The 7221-nt window shown below is 44.0% G+C and overlaps 1 long non-coding RNA gene across 2 annotated transcripts; it reads left to right on the top strand.

Annotated features, from left to right (window-relative positions):
- Window positions 1–5177: 5177 nt before the first annotated feature.
- Window positions 5178–6864, top strand: LOC134462422 (uncharacterized). Of its 2 annotated transcripts, none has more exons than XR_010037521.1 (3): window positions 5178–5208; window positions 5753–5869; window positions 6430–6864. It is a non-coding gene; the product is annotated as an uncharacterized LOC134462422 (long non-coding RNA). The 2 variants fall into 2 exon arrangements; XR_010037520.1 differs by lacking the exon at window positions 5178–5208 and adding an exon at window positions 5423–5516.
- Window positions 6865–7221: the final 357 nt, after the last annotated feature.

The following is a 7221-nucleotide window of genomic DNA, read 5'->3' as shown; positions in this document are numbered from 1 at the left end:
GTAGCTTTAGGTACACAGCAAGCATGTCCCTGACCTTAGTGTAGTGTAGTGTTCAACGCTTTATGGAAACAATGGGACCAAATAGTGTATACTCTAGTAAATAGTGTATACTCTAGTACTCTCTAATGCTGTTGCGTTAGCACTATGACATTAATTAGTTTGATTTTGTAGTGTTAATTTAACACTGTGTCAAATGTAGGGCTCATTTTAGAGCATACTGTACGGTCCCATTCGATAGATTAAGTGAAAGAACAATTGGGGAAACTCCAAACTCCAACTCTCATTGTCATTGTGACACAGCACTAAACAGCACACAAGTGAACACTGCACACAACGAAATTGTATTTATGCCTCGCCCCTGCAAGCGGGCAGCCCTCAATGGCGCCCCAAGGGAGCAGTGCGGCGCGAAGGTACCATGCTCAGGGTACCTCAGTCATGGAGGAGGATGGGGGAGAGCACTGATTAATTACTCCCCCCACCCGGTGGGTCGGGAGTCGAATCTGCAACCTTTAGGCTACAAGTCCTTAACGCCCTAACCGCTTACCCATGACTGCCTAAGTCTCTCCGCATGATTTCCTGTCCACCCCTTGTCCTCCCTCAAGTTCAGTGTTGGATCAACAACATTTCCTGGTTAGTGTTTATGAGCTCGTGTAGTGTGGGCATCGGTCTGTTTTTGGTGATCTGCTCTTGTGACTTGTTGCCGGCTGGACTGGACTGAATACCGGTAAATAGAGGGATACTGTATTGTCCGGTACATGTTGTATATGTATATGTGCCTTACTACAGCAGCGTAAGTCTACCCGTTAGCCGCCCCTTGGCAAAATATAGACACGGGGCCCTTTAGACTTACTTTTATTGCTATTTAACTCGGCGGGGCTGACTGTTGGGGGCCCACTACAATGGGCAGATTGGATGGGGCCCTAGGAAACTGCTTCATTCACTTATTGGTAAAACCGGCCATAGGAAAATGAGGAATGGGGTAGATTTGGATAGGGTGCGCACATCCAAAATCCACATCCATTTAAGGATGTGCCATGTAAGGATTGTATAGCCTGTATGACTCACTAGTACGTTTGTTTTTTTGTATGAATTTATGGGCTAGTGTGGTGGGTATGTTTCTTTTTTCTTTTGTGCTCTAGTGTTGCGATACAGTGGCGGAGTTATATGGAGGGCAAGCAGGGCATTTGCCCCTGGGCCTAGGGCACTCTTGTATTGGTGGTGGGGGCCCTATTGGGACCTTGGCAGGCTGTGTGGGGGCCCTATAAGTGTTTTGCCCTGTGCAATTGTTCCGCCATTGTTGTGATGTGAATTGCTGCTGCCTGGGCTGATCGTGCTCCGGTAGCTAGCCTATATAGAGGCCTGACAATGCGTCTGTGTGGCGAATAACAACAAGGCTGTAAATTCAGCCCATTATGACAGGCGACTTGAAAGGACTGGTGTTTATTTATGATCACCCACAGCTGCCATGACAAAGCAGCAACACAAATCAAAAGCCGTGATCTGTTGTAAATGTGCTTTTTTTTGCCAACGGCAGCAATGGCAGTGTCATAAAAGGATGTTGTGTGTTATGGTCATCCACCACACGCAACACTGCCTGATCAAAAAAAAGTCACCACTTCAAAAAAGGTCAGACACACTCATATTTCGTTGGAGCACCTTTAGCTTTGATAACGGCACATGCTCACTGTAGCATTGGTTTGATCAGCTTCTTTAATGTTGTCCATCCAGTTTAGCATTTACATTTATTACAATATGGGCAGTTACTACGTTTTGGGTTCTTACAATCCAGTGTTGCATTAATGTTTCACCAAGATGGTGCACTGATGATGGTGGAGTCTGAGTACTGTGCAGCACCATAAGTTTGCACAGATAGGGACGAGGTGGTGCTAAAGCACCTGCCCCTTTGCCCTACTTGACAAAAGTGCCCTTTGAAAGTTTTCTTTTGAAAGTTTTTTTTTGTCACAATGTACTTTGGTCCATGTTGACATGATAATCAACAAATGCTTCATGATCAAAAGCATGTGACAGTAATGCCCCGGTATAATATGTAGCTTATAGCCAAGTAAGGCAGCCGCCCCTCACCTCCCTTCAGCACCTGCCCCCCAAAATGTCTGTGCACGCCACTGTGCAGCGCATTGTAAAGACTGTCCATGGGGTTATGGTCTGGACTCTGTGGTGGACATTCTATTTCTGAAAATGACGTCTTATGCTCCCTGAGCCAGGGGTTCCCAAACTCAGACCATGACGAGGCATATACTTGTCGATTCCAGCCAAGACCCCCCGGTCACGCCAAAAGGCTTCTCTTCGCTAAAGCATTTTTGTCATGTCACACCAGCGCGCCACTATCTCACAGCAAACAAAACAATGGTTCATGTGCATCTCTAAAATTCTGGGGAATCGAAACTATTTCACCCCCACAACGCGGGGGTGACATGATAAAAATGCTAAAGATGATAAAGAAGCCTTTTGGATCCACACACTGAACACAGTGGAAACCCATGGACTAAAGGAGGAACTTTCTTTATCATGTTTTCTGTAATTATGTCTATTGAAACACTGTCCCCCTGGTTGTTTGATTTTTTTTGGGGTCTTTTGCTCTGAAAATGTATTTCACTTTTATTTCACTTTAAAAGTCTTTTACTGACAACAAAAAATGTAAGTGCCCTCACTGATTAATCACTGCATATCCCCACCCCCCATGAACAACCAATGACTATGCACAAGGGATGGATGATGTCTTTATTATGTCTGTAGTATCTCCAGTATGGTTTGACTCTGAAGAAGACGCAGGTGCGTCGAAACGTCAATCACTTTGTGCACCAAAAAATAAAAAACCTTGAATAGTATGCTGTGTGCTCCGGTCATCCCTGGGTCTAGTCACTGAGAAGTAGCCCAGTCTGTCTTCATTCTACGGTCTGACTCTGGACTGTGAGCACCACAAGGGCTGAAGCGCAGACATCCTTCCTTTTTAGATATTAGATGACCTCTAGAAGAGATAAAGTGGAAACGTCAGGCCAACTTGTTTGTGTGAAAATAAAACTGCAGTTCCTCCTTTTGCCCATTAGCCTAGCCATGATAGAATGAATTAATTTGCACGATAGCACGGCTATTTGCTTATAGGCCTACACTGAAAAGAATGGAAATCAGGGGTTGTTGAATGTTTAAGTAATTATTTAGTATATTGAAAATGATTGTTTCATGTTCCTTCTCCAAACATGTATAAATCATGTAGAACTATTATATTCAGGACGGTGAACAATTTGTTAGATAAATTCATGCTGAGAAAACATGAAATTGTTAGGTTTTTTTTTAATCTCCGCCCAATCTGATTCTAAACACGTCATTAAAAACTCAAACGAGGTTGAGATGCTGCCTGGGCCCTGTTCTAGCGGTGACGTCACGCAACGCTTTTGCCTCAGCTATGGTCGGCAACACTGACTTGTATAAGTCTGTGGTCGGCAATCAGGAGAAGTAGATCCACAATTTTTCTGTTTCTCTCCTGCTTGTACAAGAGATCATTTGTGGGAAGAATGTTGACAGTTGGAAGAAAAAAGATGATTCTAAGCACACTTATCCCGTGAGTGCACACCCACCAACTTTCCTTTCTCATCTGCCTCGACAAGAGGAACTACTGAATCGGCTGTGGAGGGAACAACGTTTACACTTCGGAGATTATTTGACGACGGAAGGATTTATTGGCAAGGTAAAATTACTAATATCTTTCCGAAATGTTGAGTTTGAGTTGAGTTCGATGGAACATTAGGTTCAGTTCCCCATATTGTGTAACACGGTGTCAGTAGGAAGGCTGGCTAAAAAATAACGTTCGCAGTGTTAGCGTGGCTAGCTAACTGGCCATTGAGACTCATCTGGCTCATCATTGCCAAGGACATACCGGTACACGGTAGTTATGTCTGTTAGCATCGTGAAGAACTTTTTTTCACTTCGGAGATTAAAAGACGAGTGAAATACTTATTTGCAAGGTAAAGTTACATTTTTTTCCGAAATGTTGAGTTCGAGGGAACATTAGGTTCAGTGCCCCATATTGTGTAATACAGTGTTAGCAGCGAAGGCTGGCTAAAATTAACATTCACCAGTGTTAGCATGGCTAGCTAAATGGCGCGTAATTGCCAAGGACATGCATGTCATAACGGTAGTTCTGTCTTGTAGCAGCTAAATGCACATTACTTAATGTCATTATCTTTCAGTTATTTTTTATGTATGGTGTGAATGTACTAAACTTGGTCTTGCTTGGTAAGTTAGTCTTGCTTGATTATGGTACTGGGGTGCAGCAAGTAGATGGTATTCATGCACATTTTCAGAATGTTCCATGCACATTTAACACATGTAATGCTTTAATTTTGCATCACTGTGCGCATGCAACAGTTGGTCAGAAAAAAAAAGATATGACTGTTTTCGTCTCTCTCTCTCTCTCTCTCTCTCTCTCTCTCTCTCTCTCTCTCTCTCTCAGGTGAATGTGGCGTTGTAAGGGGCGCTCATAGTCGTTCCAACAAGACACGATTTGCTGACCCATTATAAGCGCAAACTCAGGACTTCGGTCGCCCTGCAAGGTATTCATGCATGTTTTCAGAATGTCCATGCACATTTAAGACATGGAATGCTTTAATTTTGCATCACAGTGCATGCAACAGTTGGTCAGAAACAAAAAGATTTGACTGTTTTCATCTCTCTCTCTCTCTCTCTCTCTCTCTCTCTCTCTCTCTCTCTGTCTGTCTGTCTGTCTGTCTGTCTGTCTGTCTCTCTCTCTCTCTCTGTCTGTCTGTCTGTCTCTCTCTCTCTCTCTCTCTCTCTCTCTCTCTCTCTCTCTCTCTCTCAGGTGAATGTGGCGTTGTAAGGGGCGCTCATAGTCGTTCCAACAAGGCACGATTTGCTGACCCATTATAAGCGCAAACTCGGGACTTTGGTCGCCCTGCAAGGTATTCATGCATGTTTTCAGAATGTTCATGCACATTTAAGACATGGAATGCTTTAATTTTGCATCACGGTGCATGAAACAGTTGGTGAAAAAATTCAAAAAACGGAAAAACTTGACTGTTGTTCTCTCTCTCTCTCTCTCTCTCTCTCTCTCTCTCTCTCTCTCTCTCTCTCAGGTGAATGTGGCGTTGTAAGGGGCGCTCATAGTCGTTCCAACAAGACACGATTTGCTGACCCATTATAAGCGCAAACTCGGGACTTTGGTCGCCCTGCAAGGTATTCATGCATGTTTTCAGAATGTTCATGCACATTTAAGACATGGAATGCTTTAATTTTGCATCACGGTGCATGAAACAGTTGGTGAAAAAATTCAAAAAACGGAAAAACTTGACTGTTGTTCTCTCTCTCTCTCTCTCTCTCTCTCTCTCTCTCTCTCTCTCTCTCTCTCTCTCTCTCTCTCTCTCTCTCTCTCTCTCTCTCTCAGGTGAATGTGGCGTTGTAAGGGGCGCTCATAGTCGTTCCAACAAGACACGATTTGCTGACCGATTATAAGCGCAAACTCAGGACTTCCGTTGCCCTGCAAGGTATTCATGCATGTTTTCAGAATGTCCATGCACATTTAAGACATGGAATGCTTTAATTTTGCATCACAGTGCATGCAACAGTTGGTCAGAAACAAAAAGATTTGACTGTTTTCATCTCTCTGTCTGTGTCTCTCTCCCTCTCTCTCTCTGTCTGTGTCTCTCTCTCCCTCTCTCTGTCTGTGTCTCTCTGTCGCTCTCTGTCTCTCTCTCTCTCTGTCTCTCTCTCTCTCTCTCAGGTGAATGTGGCGTTGTAAGGGGCGCTCATAGTCGTTCCAACAAGGCATTTTGCTGACAGCAAGGCGATTTGCTGACCCATTAGAAGCGCAAACTCGGGACTTTGGTCGCCCTGCAAGGTATTCATGCATGTTTTCAGAATGTCCATGCACATTTAAGACATGGAATGCTTTAATTTTGCATCACTGTGCGCATGCAACAGTTGGTCAAAAACAGAGACTTGACTGACTGTTTTTATCTATCTCTCTTGCTCTCTCTCTCTTGCTCTCTCTCTCTCTCTCTCTCTCTCTCTCTCTCTCTCTCTCTCTCTCTCTCTCTTTCTTTCTTTCTTTCTTTCTTTCTCTCTCTCTCTCTCTCTCTCTCTCTCTCGCGCGCGCGCTCTCGCTCGCGCTCTCTCACGCTTTTTGAAGTAGACGAGGTATGCCCTATATTAGTGTTTCTCAACGGGGGCGGTAGGGAGCTCTAGGGGGGCGGTGGGAAGGATACAGCCGATAGGGAGAGGTGCTTAGTTTCTATAGGGGGGCATTCTTTTTTAATACTAAGGGGGGTGTTGTCAGGCTTATGATGAGGTCAAGGGGGCGTTTGTTCAAAAAAAGCTTGAGAACCACTGTCCTATATGAAGTTAGCATAGAGTTTGGCATTATAAGTTGTATGTGATTTGTCTCTTTTGTGTCTTCAGATAAATGCTGAATTCAAGAGAATAACTACAATGCCCTTGCAGTCGAGATTCCTGTCCCAGCTAGACATATTGTCTGACAAGCTGCTGAAGCTGTTCAAAAACAGAGGAGGACAGATTGACAAACGCCTAGAGAACATTTTGGCTTGCATGACTGAGATTAGAGAATTTGAGAATTTTGGGATAGTGCTGATTAGTGTTGACATAGAATTCCATGAAATAATAATTTATCCTTCCTTGATGCAGGATGATGATGTTGATGGGGGATGTGAATGCATCCTGAAGGCATTGTATGTGTTCCTTGTTAAAATTCCATAAAATAATTTATCCTTCCATCATGCAGGATGATGATGACATTGATGGAGGACGTGAATGCATCCTGAAGGCATTGTGTGTGTTCTTTGTTAAAATTCCATAAAATAATTTATCCTTCCTTGATGCAGGATGATGTTGATGGAGGACGTGAATGCATCCTGAAGGCGTTGTGTGTGTACCTCAATGAAGACCCCAAATGTCTACTTCGCGCGTTTGTGGTGAGTACAAGCAGTGTGCTGTGCATGTCGCAAGGTGATGATGTTCTCTGTGCCCCTTCTCCGTCTCAGTCTTTTTCCCCTTTCTCTGTCTTTCTGTCCTCTCTCTCGCTCTTTCACTCTCTCTCCCCTCTCTCACACTTCACTATTTCTGTCTCTCTTCTGCCACACTGTCTCTCTCTGTGCCCTCTCTCTCTCTAACCTCCATAGTGCAGAGCCTATGTTTTAACCTTACTGTCACTGAAATTGTAATGGTTCTGTCTGA

Source organism: Engraulis encrasicolus, chromosome 2 (genome assembly GCF_034702125.1).
Source record: "Engraulis encrasicolus isolate BLACKSEA-1 chromosome 2, IST_EnEncr_1.0, whole genome shotgun sequence".
NCBI lineage: Eukaryota > Metazoa > Chordata > Actinopteri > Clupeiformes > Engraulidae > Engraulis > Engraulis encrasicolus.
The sequence above is the reverse complement of the archived record's forward strand: the minus strand, read 5'-3'. Positions and strand labels throughout refer to the sequence as shown.